Source organism: Atractosteus spatula (genome assembly GCF_055471065.1).
Source record: "Atractosteus spatula isolate fAtrSpa1 chromosome 10 unlocalized genomic scaffold, fAtrSpa1.hap1 SUPER_10_unloc_8, whole genome shotgun sequence".
Classification (NCBI taxonomy): domain Eukaryota; kingdom Metazoa; phylum Chordata; class Actinopteri; order Semionotiformes; family Lepisosteidae; genus Atractosteus; species Atractosteus spatula.
The window spans coordinates 898,614-911,514 of NW_028296628.1; positions in this window are offsets into that span (position 1 = coordinate 898,614).

Sequence of the window (12,901 nt, forward strand, 5' to 3'; positions counted from 1 at the left end):
GAATCAGGAGTGAGCCATTTCGTATACTCGTGCATATGTCAACGCCTGAACTACATCGTAAAACTAACATTAAGTTGTCAGAGACATTCATTTATATACAAACAAGAGACAGACCAAGTAATAATTCTACATTAGTTCAGGTGGGTACACCTGAACTAACTAACAAACCTATTAATAATTCTACATTAACGTGTCCTACACTGATCAGACTAATTGACATGGTCTGATTCAGAGCCTGTGCAGTTCGTGCTAATTACAACAACGACAGTTCTTAATCCTCATCACCGAACTGAGCACAAGTTCAGCTGTTCTCCAGTTTTGTTACACATGGTTTTTCATTGCAAATGAGTTCAGAGCTGGAGCTGATCTCCAGACAATACAGTGTTTTGGGTAATTTGTCGAAATTCGCATGAGGCTGCAGACAACTTACCCAAGGTGTTTTCTATAGCTTTCAGGTGCAGTTCATTTATATTAAAGAATGTAAGTGGTATAAACGCAAGGAGTCAGACGGCAGTCGAACCTATAATTTTCTGATGCGAGGCCTGAAGCGTTATTCATTACGCCGCTGACCCTGCTATTGTAGTGCTAAAAAAACACGTTTTCTACATTTATGTCTGTTTAAAAATCACTCTCTAAAAAAGACAAAGGGTTTGTGTGTCGCGCTAAAATTCCGCTTCATTTTGAATGCAAATAAAAACCGTTTTATTCCAAGAAATCATAAATTTGTCACATCCTACATACTATACTTTTTAGAGTCCAGACTGCAAACCAACAGCTGACACTGGTCTTTTACAGAACCGTTTTGAATTCCTCTACTTTGTCCCCGTGACGTCATTGTCCTGCTCGCAGCCGAGCCCAACACACGTCTGGTTCCTGTCGCTGGGGGTACACCCTGTGGTCCATGCGGGTCCTAATACCCCAGTACAAGAACGGGGACACTAAACTGTAAACAGGTGCCGTCCTTCGGCTGAGACGTAAAACCGAGGTCTTGACTCTCTGTGATCATTCAAGAGAATGGTGGTGGTGGAGGGGAGTCCCCATTACCTGTAAAGCGCATTGAGTGGAGTATCCAGAACAGCGCTATATAAGTGTTGATGATGATGATTAATATTATTATTATGATGTAAAATGCAATAAAAAATGAAAAAAAATATCAAACTTTGATTCAAAATAGATTAATGTAAAAACTGATAAAGCTTATGTTTTTTTCAGGGCTATATCTACTTTTTTTTTTTAAAAAAGCGAAGTCTGTCGCGATTGTGAAAGTTAGAGAAGGTGTACCAGCGGGTGCCTTCATATCGCGAGCGTCAGTCTCGCCCGTAGCTGCGAGAAGGTTAAAAGTGCACAATTGAGCTGTCTTTCGTCAAAGTAATTGCCGGAGCAGTAAGACGCAAAGCACCATCCAGCAGCTGTAGACGATGTTCGGGGAAGAGCTAATTCTGTTTTTAGCACAGGGAGTGAGAATGAGCTCAGTCCGGCTCCCAGCACAATCCATCCTGGTTTGGTTACAGTGCGTCTGAGGCTCTTTGGATCGTAACGTAAAAAAAAAACAATTGCTCACATCATGTGACTTCCACGAAAGGAAGGAAAAATATCACTCAAAAAAATCAGAACTGAAGATTTGGATCCTGGGCCTCAATTTGATCAAATTATTAAAATAATAATTATCAAAATATCAGACTGTGTTTCTGCAACATTTCGTGCACAGTACGCCATTTTAATCTAAAACAGTCACAACAAGGGCTTTACACGCAGTGTGGGGTATTTTCCCCTTTTATATTTTTGCCACTTTATATCGAACCTGTTATACTCCCAGAAGGGCACAGTAGCTTGTACTTAATAAAAATGTACAATTCACCACTGGTATAAACAGATGTGTGCCGTGTTTGCCTTTGTTAGCATTTGTTTAAAAAATAAGTTCACAATACGATAAAAACACAGAAAGCACAAACTTTATAATACAACGATACAAAATCAATACCAAATCATTATGCCAATTAAGTACCTATCCTTTGAAAACAGAGAACACCTTTATATCTACAAAAAAACTTGACATTGGTATGTATTTTTGGATTACAAAGCAGACAGTGTAGTCCCTTAATTCAAAGATCAGATCTTGGCCAAAACAAGACAATAAGACGTGGGCTGAATTCGGAACAGGAACCTCTGCTTCGTCGTTTATTGAGCTATTGATCAATGTCTGATTGAAACAGATTCGCTTTTTTAACTCTTTGATTAAAGTACACAAAAAGCACCTTCCTTCGAGCCCGAATCGAACCAGCGACCTAAGGATACCCCGCTGATTTTTCTACAGTCCCTCGCGCTACCAACTGAGCTATCGAAGGAATGTCATCTACTACTTTCTGGCACATACTGCCCAATGTAGTGAAATGTTCCGGGTGATTTAAATCCCACTTCAACATCAAGTTTCCAACTCGTTTCCTTAGTCTTGTTTACCTTGAATTTAAGCCACGAACCAGGATTCTACTGTATAAACTTCCAGGGATATTACAAAATATTTGATGGGGCATCAATCATTCCAGTCGGAAATTGACTCCTTTTTTATTCTCGAGGGATCATATTAAACATTTCATTAGTATCGAGAGGAGGATCACCATGAGACACAAAACAAACAGTTTCTTTCTGTCTTTATTATAAAGTAGCGTTTGTGCTACATTAATAATATTTTCGTGGAAATAAAGAAGTTGTAAATTTTAAAATTTATATTTGAATCGAAATGTGGTTTTGAGTTAAATATTAGCGCGTTCATGTAATTAGTTTGTGTTTGTCATTACTATATATATATTGCCATGTTACTAGAATTTGTAACTGAAGTTTACTAGTTGTGTTTTTTATGATGATTAGACATTTGTTGATTACAATATTGTATATAATCTATAATTTGAACTACATATTTTTCATGTGTGAATATTTGTATATTTTAAGAATACATATCTAAAATAAATCATTGGCTTTATTTACTAGTTTCTACACCTATAAAAATCTTTCTTTGATGTATAATAGACCTTTAACTATATATGTATTATAATCTTCTAAATTTATCCGTATAATAGAACTCCAACCATTTATGTATAATAAACATATAATCATAGATGTCTAATTGATGTATAACGATATACGTATATTAGAATTTCATTCAAGACCAGTTACGGAGCACATTTACACGTCTAAGGTATGCGTTTAATAGTCGTATATTCTACATCTTTTGCTCACTGGGATGTGCCGATTTTAACTTAGCAAACCAAGATACACATTTTCTAATGAAGCCTTAATTAAAAGACAGTTTGTTTCTCGAAAGCGTGTTATGTAAAAAAAAGAGAAAAACGAAAATATATGGATGACAATCTTTCAAAGCTGAAGATTTTACTTTTGAAAAATTGACATTTTATGTATGCAGATGCATTCGCTGGTTTTAGTACTTTGCTGTACTTCCTGAATCATTTTCAGTATTAAAAAGTGGGTGTAGATTTTTCTTTCAGGTTAGGACGCGAGTGTGTACATGTGTTTGATTTTCGTTTCACTGATTCTCATTGAAGATTTGGGAATTGACGAAAGAATCAGTTGCCTCGGAAAGCAGAAGGTTTGGTTCTCAACGATATTGAAGACACGCCCATGTAGAGCAGCGGGTGATGTTTTGTACTATAAAAGACCAAGTGCTCAAAATGACGTCTGAGTTTACCGTTTAGACTTTTCATCTCGGGCGCACTTTTAGAAAGCAAAGATAGAGCAGTTGTGTTGAATCGCCACATGACAGCTGTCAGCAGAGTGGCGCAGCGGAAGCGTGCTGGGCCCATAACCCAGAGGTCGATGGATCGAAACCATCCTCTGCTATGTACACTTTATGCATGATTGATAAGCACACCATCAATTTAATGAAGTGCATTAAAACTGTTTTTTTTCTCTCGTGTGTATGCAAGCTTTACACTTAAGGTACTCTTTCATCTTTACCAATAGCAGATGCCCAAGTGTATCTTTGGTTGTTCTGCGATCCTTCATAGTTTCCTCAATTCCTTCAAATGAACATCCATATCAAAGCAATTATGTATATATATTACAATTAAGGTACATATTAAAAATATCAACGCACATTTGTATAATGCTCATTTAATAATGATTGTCAAGGATTGTCAAGTTCTCCAACAAATCTGTGTACTAATTTTAAAATATTTTTGCTAAGGATACAACGGGTGTATAGATGAATTCTCCCAACAGCCAGTTAAAGAAAAATTCCACACGTGAAGATGGTTTTCTTGGACATTGACTAATTAAGGTACTTAATTGTTTACTTGTTGTAGTTGCACACGAGTAAAACACGAATATTTCCTGCAACATTCAAGAGGGTTTGCGAAGAAATCCCTTCAATTTTAAGCGGAGATTATGTTTACATCATCACAATCTGAAGCGCATCCCTGAGTGCGTTTGACCCACCAGCCCTTTGTTTAACAGCTGCACAAGGACACATTCCCGTTGCTTTTTACAAATCACTCGCATTTTTTTGCAGCATTTCTTCTGTCCTGAGGAGCAAGATTTGTATTTTATCTTTCAGAAGTTGTATGAATTTCTTGAAGTTCAGAAACAGCTTGTTCCAGAAAAGAAATGAACACTTGCTTCAAAGTAAATCAAGACGTATGTGTCTCTTGCTGTGTGTGCTCTTATCTGTCCATCTCTCTCTCCTCTTCTCTCTGGCAGTCTGTGCAGAGTATCTGAAGAGGATGTAACACCACTTGGAAAAGAAGAAAAATTCTCAGGAAAAATTCTCAGGCAGAATAAAAAATCATTATTCTCTTCTCAGTCAGATTCACAGCTCAGACTCACACTCAGACAGGATCTCAACTCCGTACTGCTCTCTATCCTCACAATCCAGAACCAGAAGATATTCAGACAATCAGTGCTGCTACATGAACAATATCAGACAGAACAGCCTGGACTCATGTCACATTTCCCCCTTTTATCCTTCCTCCCAGCCCTCTTAGAGACATAAAAGAGCTCCTGGTTCTCCTCTCTGTGAACTGGGCTCAGGGGTCACTGATCTGGCAGTTGTGGGCTCTGATCCAGGTCGAAAGCAAGAAGGTTCTATTAACGCTTTCCAGGACTTCCAGCCCTTCAGTATTACTTTCTTTACTGTATGTCAGCCTCCCAAAATGTTTATAAATGTTTTATAACACATATGACTGTGGAATTATCTTATTATTTATATATAGTATTTATGTAATAAACACCAATAGTGACTCTATGATCAGTATATTGATTATTTGTAGCCGATGGTCCGATGGTCGTGTCTACAATAGTGACCATTTGACCAGTCTGTAGCTCTGAGCAGTGGGACTCAGATCACACAGAAGACCTGTCTGTGTGTGATTCCATACCAGCCCTGGGATTCAGCTACTCTCACAAATGTCTCATAGACCGTCTTATACATTTACAATTAGATGAAGTCATGTAACAGTTTTACAGATAATTTAAATAATCAGACAGCAGTTTTGGCAGTGGATACATCTCCACATGGGGGAAAGAAACTGAAATATATGTGCTCACTGTAAAGTAGGAAGAGGTGGTCAGACAAGCAAAACAACTTTGCAGATAATGTGAAGTGACATTGTTTTGTGTCAATCAGCTCACAGATTTCACTTCATGTGCCTTAAGCTGTGCAATTTGTATGGTTGTTGAATGAGATTGATTTCTTCACAAGCCCAGTCAATTGCCAGTGGAGAGCTTGCCGACACACACCTTCATGAAGACTCTCTTTAAGATTTCATTGTCACGTCGCCTCCTTTGCATACAATAGTAGCTCCGACACTAAGAGAAAGGATGAGAAATGGCGTTTATCAAGCGATTGCAGTGTTTGTTTGACTGAGGATCCTTGTGTGCTGAACTGGCCTCTTGAGAAGTGTAGTGCAGTAAAACAGAAGGTATGTGTCACTCAAGATTTTTTTAAAGCAACAAAAAAAGTGCTCGGAAATATTTTACAAGAATGAAACCTTACATTCACCTAAATAAACATTCACCCTCTACATTAGCAGAGAACAGTAGGACAGAAGGTTAGTGTCACTGGACACTGTGTTAGAGAGGCCAATCTCTTCTCCCTCATTATGCAGGCTTACCCACTCATGATGAACTGTCCTCCAGCGATACTCAGCTGCTATAATCGACACAGACATGACGTTCATGTACATATTATACCTTAATATGGCACTTATTTACAATAATTTGATCAAAACAACTGGTGAAAAAATAATAATCAAATATATCTTTCCTTCTTTTAGTAGATAAAGAATTAGTCCAAAAAAGAAGCATTTATTCCTTTCCTCTCCTACCAGCCCTTACAAGTCACCCAGTTTTTAATTTAGAGCTGGATTAAAGCTCTAGTCTCTTTGGGGGTGTGAGTTGGAATCCCACTGCTGCCAAATATCTCCAACTATCTCAGTGTTAAGAAGCAAAAAACACACATTTGCTGCAGAAGGAACAGGAGAATTTGTGCCATTCAGCCTTATAGCGTGATGTCATTTTCTCATTCTCATTTTTAGATGCTTGTGATCGAATCTATGATTCTTATGAGTGTGCTCACCCTCCATAAAGGTAGCACAGATATTATGTGCCACGTTTTCAGAGAATCGCATTAAGTGCAGGTCAGAAGAAGGCGACAAAGTGTCCGCTAGGCAGTTCAGCGATTTCAATGGTGTTTTCTGTTGTTTAGGTCCAGAATGACACCTGTTACAACCAGGAAACACACAGTGTCAGGCATCAAGAAGACTTCCCAAAACCATGATCCTCTCCAGACATTTCCTGCAACAAAGCCAGGATATGGTCTTCAACAACACGAGTGAAAAGCTAATTCCCAACCTTTGCAATCCTTTGCAAAGAAGGACCGCATGTGCTCAATGTTAAATGCACTGTTCATTATTAATAATAATAATCTTTACATTATATAGCACCTTTAAAGCTGGCTTTTCAAAGCGCTTTACAGAATCACAACAATAAAGTTAAAAAAATACACAAGATAAGCAGGATGAGAATACACAGTTAGAGGAGACAATAGATGGTGGTATTAAATGCAGTAGGAACAGAGGGGTAAAGAATAGTTCATTAAAGGCTCTTCTAAAGAAGAGGGTTTTGAGTCTGGATTTGAAGGAGTTTAGAGAAGGTGACTCTCTGATATCCTCGGTGATAAAGATCCAGAGCTTTGGGGTAAAACAGGAGAAGGCCCTGTCACCCATAGAGTGTAGATGGACGGGGGAACAGATAGGAGACCAGAATTAGAAGAGCGAAGGTTGTGAGGTGGGGAGTAGGGCGATAACCCAGACAGGTACTGAGGTGCCAAGCCATGGGGAGCCTTATAGGTGAGCATGAGGATTTTGAAGTTGACAGGAAGCCAGTGCAAGGACTCCAGGACAGGAGTAATGTGATCACAGTCCAGTGCTAATTTCTTTCTTGTGGCTGCTGGTTCATTTTCAACTGTGGACTCTTAAGAAGTCCTTTATTTGACTTGATCAACACCAATCCCTAGAGGATTTTGAAAGGTTGAATCAAAATGATACATGACTCTGGTGGGACTTGAACCCACAACCTTTGAATGACTTCATTCAATCAAGGCCTAGAAGTCCAATGCACTCACCATTGCGATATAAAACAGCTACAGAAAGCTGTAACTCATGCTTCTCCCGTTGTCTTTAAATTAAGCTCCATAAATATTGACAATGAGTGGCCTGTTGTCTACGAAGAGATACCGCTGGGATTCGCACCCAGGGTCTCCTGGTTTTTAGTGAGGCGTCTTAACCAGCTAAGCAACGGTGACAAACCTGCTGAATGTTATCCACAACTTCAAACACCTGTGAGAAACAGGCACCTGCAGTGTTTCGTCTGCTGGCTCAACAGATAATCCTTTTCGAAGTTTAAGGAGAGGATTTCTTTGTCAATTCAATTAAACATTTTAGAAATGCTGAACGATTGATGTGTTTCACGTGCAGAAATATTTTATCGTTACGTACTTTTTCTATGCAGTTTAGTTCTCCTTCAACTCCGCCCAACAACAGAGGTCATTTTAAATACAGGAGTAAAGGCACATTGCACATCTGCAAAACATCACGTACAGGTTTAGGGAGAGCGACATCAGTTATTGGAAGGTTGGAAGTTTCGGGTCACTTTTTTATTATAGATTCAAGCAGCCCTGAATACCTTTTCAAGAAACATTTCAGAATCCCAGTCACATCCTGTATGATTGCTACACAGGTCTACAGTATACAATCAGAATACTGTTTGTGCATTATATAAAACACACCGCCCAAAGCATTTCTAAAACAGAAATTACATGTTTCTGAATGCGCCCTCCTTTATAAATAAAATAAAAGGTCTGAAGCCTGCTCCAAAGAAGCACTATATTCAGAGCTGACAAAGATGTGATAGGAAACATCTCGGAAAACGAAGATGCAGTCATTTCCACGCGTCGCACAACAAGAGCTGAACCCACCCGACGTTCTCCAAAAGAGTAAGGTGTTGGGAGTGTGGCTGGGTGGTCTATGTGCTGGGTTTGTGCTCCATTTTCTTCGCTGGGTTAGGTTTGAATCTTGCCGCTGCTAAGTGTTGGTGGGTTAAGACCTTCCTTCTATTGCGACTTCAATGGGTAAAAGCTTTGCTTGACAGTCTGTCGAGAGACTGAACTAGGTGTTTCAAGATAGTCTTTGTCAGCTTAACATCAAGGCATGAAAAAGCCTCATTTTGTGTTCCCAACAGCAATGCTCTTTGGTCCCTTCAGCATTATGCAGGGAACAACATCTGCCGTGATCACTTTTGAGTCAGTGTGAATCGTAGTGTGCCGCAATTGTTTTTAAAATTGGTTTTGTAGGCATGGTGCATTTGTCTGTGAAACTTGAAGGCTGTGCTTTTTCACGCAGAATCATCGGCAGGAGCAAAGCTTATTCAATCTTTGCGCACAGCGCTCCATCAGAAATACTTTGTCCAAGTTTTGAAGAGATTGTGGGATTCTCTGCACGCGTTCACATCACGTACCTCAGACAACACCACCATTCGATGGGAAATTGATTCTGCTTCTTGCAGTTGTTCCTGTGGTTGCAGTAGTTACAAAGTCTCACTTTCCTCCACCTTCTGCTATAGTATTCACTGGGTGAGCTTCATCATTTGGCTCAGAAAGGTCAACTGTGCTTCGGAAAAAATCAGCTGCAGTGTCGTTATTTTGTTGGTGAGTATTGCTGTCTTTAAAAGCACATGAAAAACACGAGTTTGTGGATTTCTCCAAATAGCAATGAATTCAGTTGTGCAGTGCTTTACTGCTTTCAGAGGGTCTTTTATCGATGCTGCTATAGTAGAGAAGTAACATAATCACAAACGCAACCATTTGTGCTGGCTGTTTCACTAAGTATTAAGCTTTTTCAACTATCACATGATTTTAACTAATTTAACATCATCTCCAGGAGAGCACCTCGCACTGCTCACTGAGCTGATGTACAGTATGTGCCCATTTCTCAAAAATTAAATATCATCTGAACTGATTTTTTCTATTTTAAATGCTTTCCTACTCTTTTAATATTTCAGTTAAATCTTGAAGTACTTTCCATTGATATTAATCCTAGTCCCGATGAACGATTCCGGGACATGGTGTACCTTAAATAATGTTCTAATAGGTTTCAGTTTGGAAAAGTGCGCTCTCCAGAAGCTACCGAAACCTCTAATGGTCGCACAAAGCTTAATGCATTAGCAACGTTTGGGGTTGAAAAAGAATATTACTTGCTATGAATACGAACACTGTTACAGGAGGCGCGTAAGGACTATTTTAGCTCAGATCATCAATTTATCTTACATTTCTACTCCATTAATATCGCTATTGAGTCCTAAAGGTAGGTCCTGGCAATACTTCATGAGATCTTCTTAAGAAAACGTAAAAAATATATTTCCAGTGCTGAACAAAAAGTAAAAAATACCGATTATGTGCAACTGATAAAATCTCTCTTCCAGGGATGTTGTAGCCACATGCAAATTACTTTATCAGCTTTAAAAGTTTCCTTTGCATTTATAAGACGATCAGCATGACACTCAAAACATACCTCTATTCAGTAAGCGCTGAGTCTGCTGGCTGAGCTAGTTGCCTCCTCACACATAATAGCAGCCCAGAAGCTAAGATAAATGAAGAGAAATTGCTTTTAGTGGGCACTTTTCATATCCGATGAGCTTGACATCTCCCAAGGGTGACGGAGTTCTTTTGCGACACTGCTTTTCCCTTTTTTCTTCTTTCTGTACTCTGATGGAAAAAAAACGAGAAAGCATGTAAGGAAAAAATGTATTTTTTTCAAGGAGAAAATGTGCACCAGGAAATGTTTGGTTTTGAAGAAGTGATTTAACATGATACATGACCTAATTTACTGTAGCAAATGCTCACACTGCAAGGTCTGCTTTACTGCTAGAGAGAAGTAGAGTGAAGATGTCATAATTTCACTGCGTTGTTGAAGAAAACATCTTTTTCTTTGAATTCTAAATCAATCAGAATTTCAAAGTGACACACAAACCCTTTGTCTGTATTAAAGAGATGATATTTTAAAACTGATAAAAATGTAGAAAACACGTTTCTCACTTAGAAATTTTAGATGGGATGGTGTATTACTAGTTGCAGTGCTGAACTCACCATGGTGCCATTCAGTTACATGATTGGCCAGTGGTTTAATGGATAACGCGTCTGATTTTGCATCATGAGATTGTGGGTTCGACTTCTACCGGGTTCGTGTGATTTTAAATCAGACTACTCAGAAATAGATGTCCATTATGTGAATGAACCACACCTGAAAGCAAACGTTGGTCGGGTTTCCTTCTTTCCAGCATGAAATAGCAAATCGTTACAAAAAGCACCAGCTAATGTCCAATAGCGTTAGTCATTTTAATTAACATGAATATACTGTAAGGTCTTGGTACATGGGAGTGGATTTCATCCACAATTTAAAAAAGGGCAAATTATATTTACAGGCTTCAGACACTTTTTAATACAAAAGTGACCTAAAACTCTGTAACTTTCAGGTTTGTTTGAACCTGTAATGAAAAAGGGGCCTGAAACTTCCATTCTGTGATGTAACTGTCTCTAAAGTCGGATGTGATGTTTCACGGATGTGCAGTGTGCCTTTTCTCTTGTCGTGTTCAAAATGACTTGCTGTGTAATTTCCTGAATGCGTGTCCTGTACTGCTCTGTTATTTCATTTAGATTATCTATGTGGTGTACAGATAAAATCAAACTGCATGGTCTAATTTCCAGGTTCGGCACCAGCTGAACCTGAACATACATCAGCCGATCTCGACATGATTTGAGCACACAACCTTTTGATGTGGTATCAGATGCACTACTGTTGCACCACGAGGTCACTCCCCATAAGGGCTTTTAATTCCCGCAAGGAGAAAAATCAGCGTCCCTGAAAAAGATTTTTTTTTTTCATTCTCTCCTGTGAGAAGCGCCGCTCTTCCAACGAGGGTCTCTTCTTCCCAGACCACAGATTATTCTTCCTGTCCGGCTCTCACACAGAGAGCAGACACACTGTCTCCACTAATGTGTTTACTACATCTATAGATCTGACCCCCTTACAGCCCTGATATTCCTGGACAGGATCCCATATTGAGCAGTATTTCTCGCGTTCTGAACTTACAGTGTGTACACAATGTACTTTATACACAAAGTAAGTGTTTTCGTAACTCTTGGATGTTTTGTGAAAATGTTACTGGCATGCCAAAATCGCCCCCTCAACTGAACAGTCCCACCCACCTCAGTTTTGGATAAAAGGTTTGGATAAAAAGTTTTTGAACACTTTCACTTACTTAACTTGAGCCGTAAAAAATAGTTGTACTTTGTCAATGGTCAGATAACTACACTAACCCCGAATTCACAGTTACTACATCAGACTGTTTGATGTGCAGGAGGGCTATCCATCCAGGAACAGCACGTTACATAGTGTCTATGTTTTTGGGTGTCAACATTATTATGACCTTATTTGCTCAGGTGGACCAATGCCTTGCAGTAGTTTATCCTCATACTTACAATCGTTATATAACTAGGACTGTAGTTATAGAAGTTTGTACTTTCTGTTGGTTTTACAATGATTTCTTAATGATTCAGAACCTCGTTACCGTTGATGTTGTTGCAAAAATGAACACATATGGTTGATGCTCCAGGAAAAAATAATCACGTGAGTTCTGATGAACGTGGAACTGTTCTTCATCACTAAATACCAGATTGCTTGTCGTTATCTTCTAACATGAAATACTAATCAGTGGCATGCTTGTGAGAATTCACTTGGATGGTTGTAATGGCTCCGTTTAAACCGAAATATCACTGCCCCCCTCAGGATTTCAGACCCCCCCCTCCCTACAGATCATTCCCCTGGCGCCAGTCCTGGGTATAATGATGAACATAGCTGCCTTGCAAGCAGTGAATCCAGGTGTGATTCCCACCTGACCCATCGACAAACCTTTTCCAATGAATCTTTGATCAATTTAAAAAAAGTCTTGAAGCTGGTAGGCTAGGGAAGAAGCACTGTTTGAGTGCACTGAGGAAAATGTGCTACTGTGCTGTGCTGCTCCAGTAGCGCAATTTGTCAGGTTGTGGTGCTTTTATAGTGGAGTTATGCTGAGGTTGTGAGTTCACTTATCACAGGGAATAGTTTCTGTTTTCAGCCGCAGAAACTTGCTGTTTAATTTAAGGCAGTTCTTGTGTTACTTTTTCCGCTCGATGGAGCTGTATTAATGCAGGCACACCTGCTTCCACGTACACGAGGGTAATTTTCCTCTTCCACCTACAATTTCAACATTTACCTTGGGAGATGTCAAACCACAGAGCCTGTGCTGCGTGTCAGTGCCGGCTTATTGGACACCCCGTTGAACATAAAAAGCATATTGA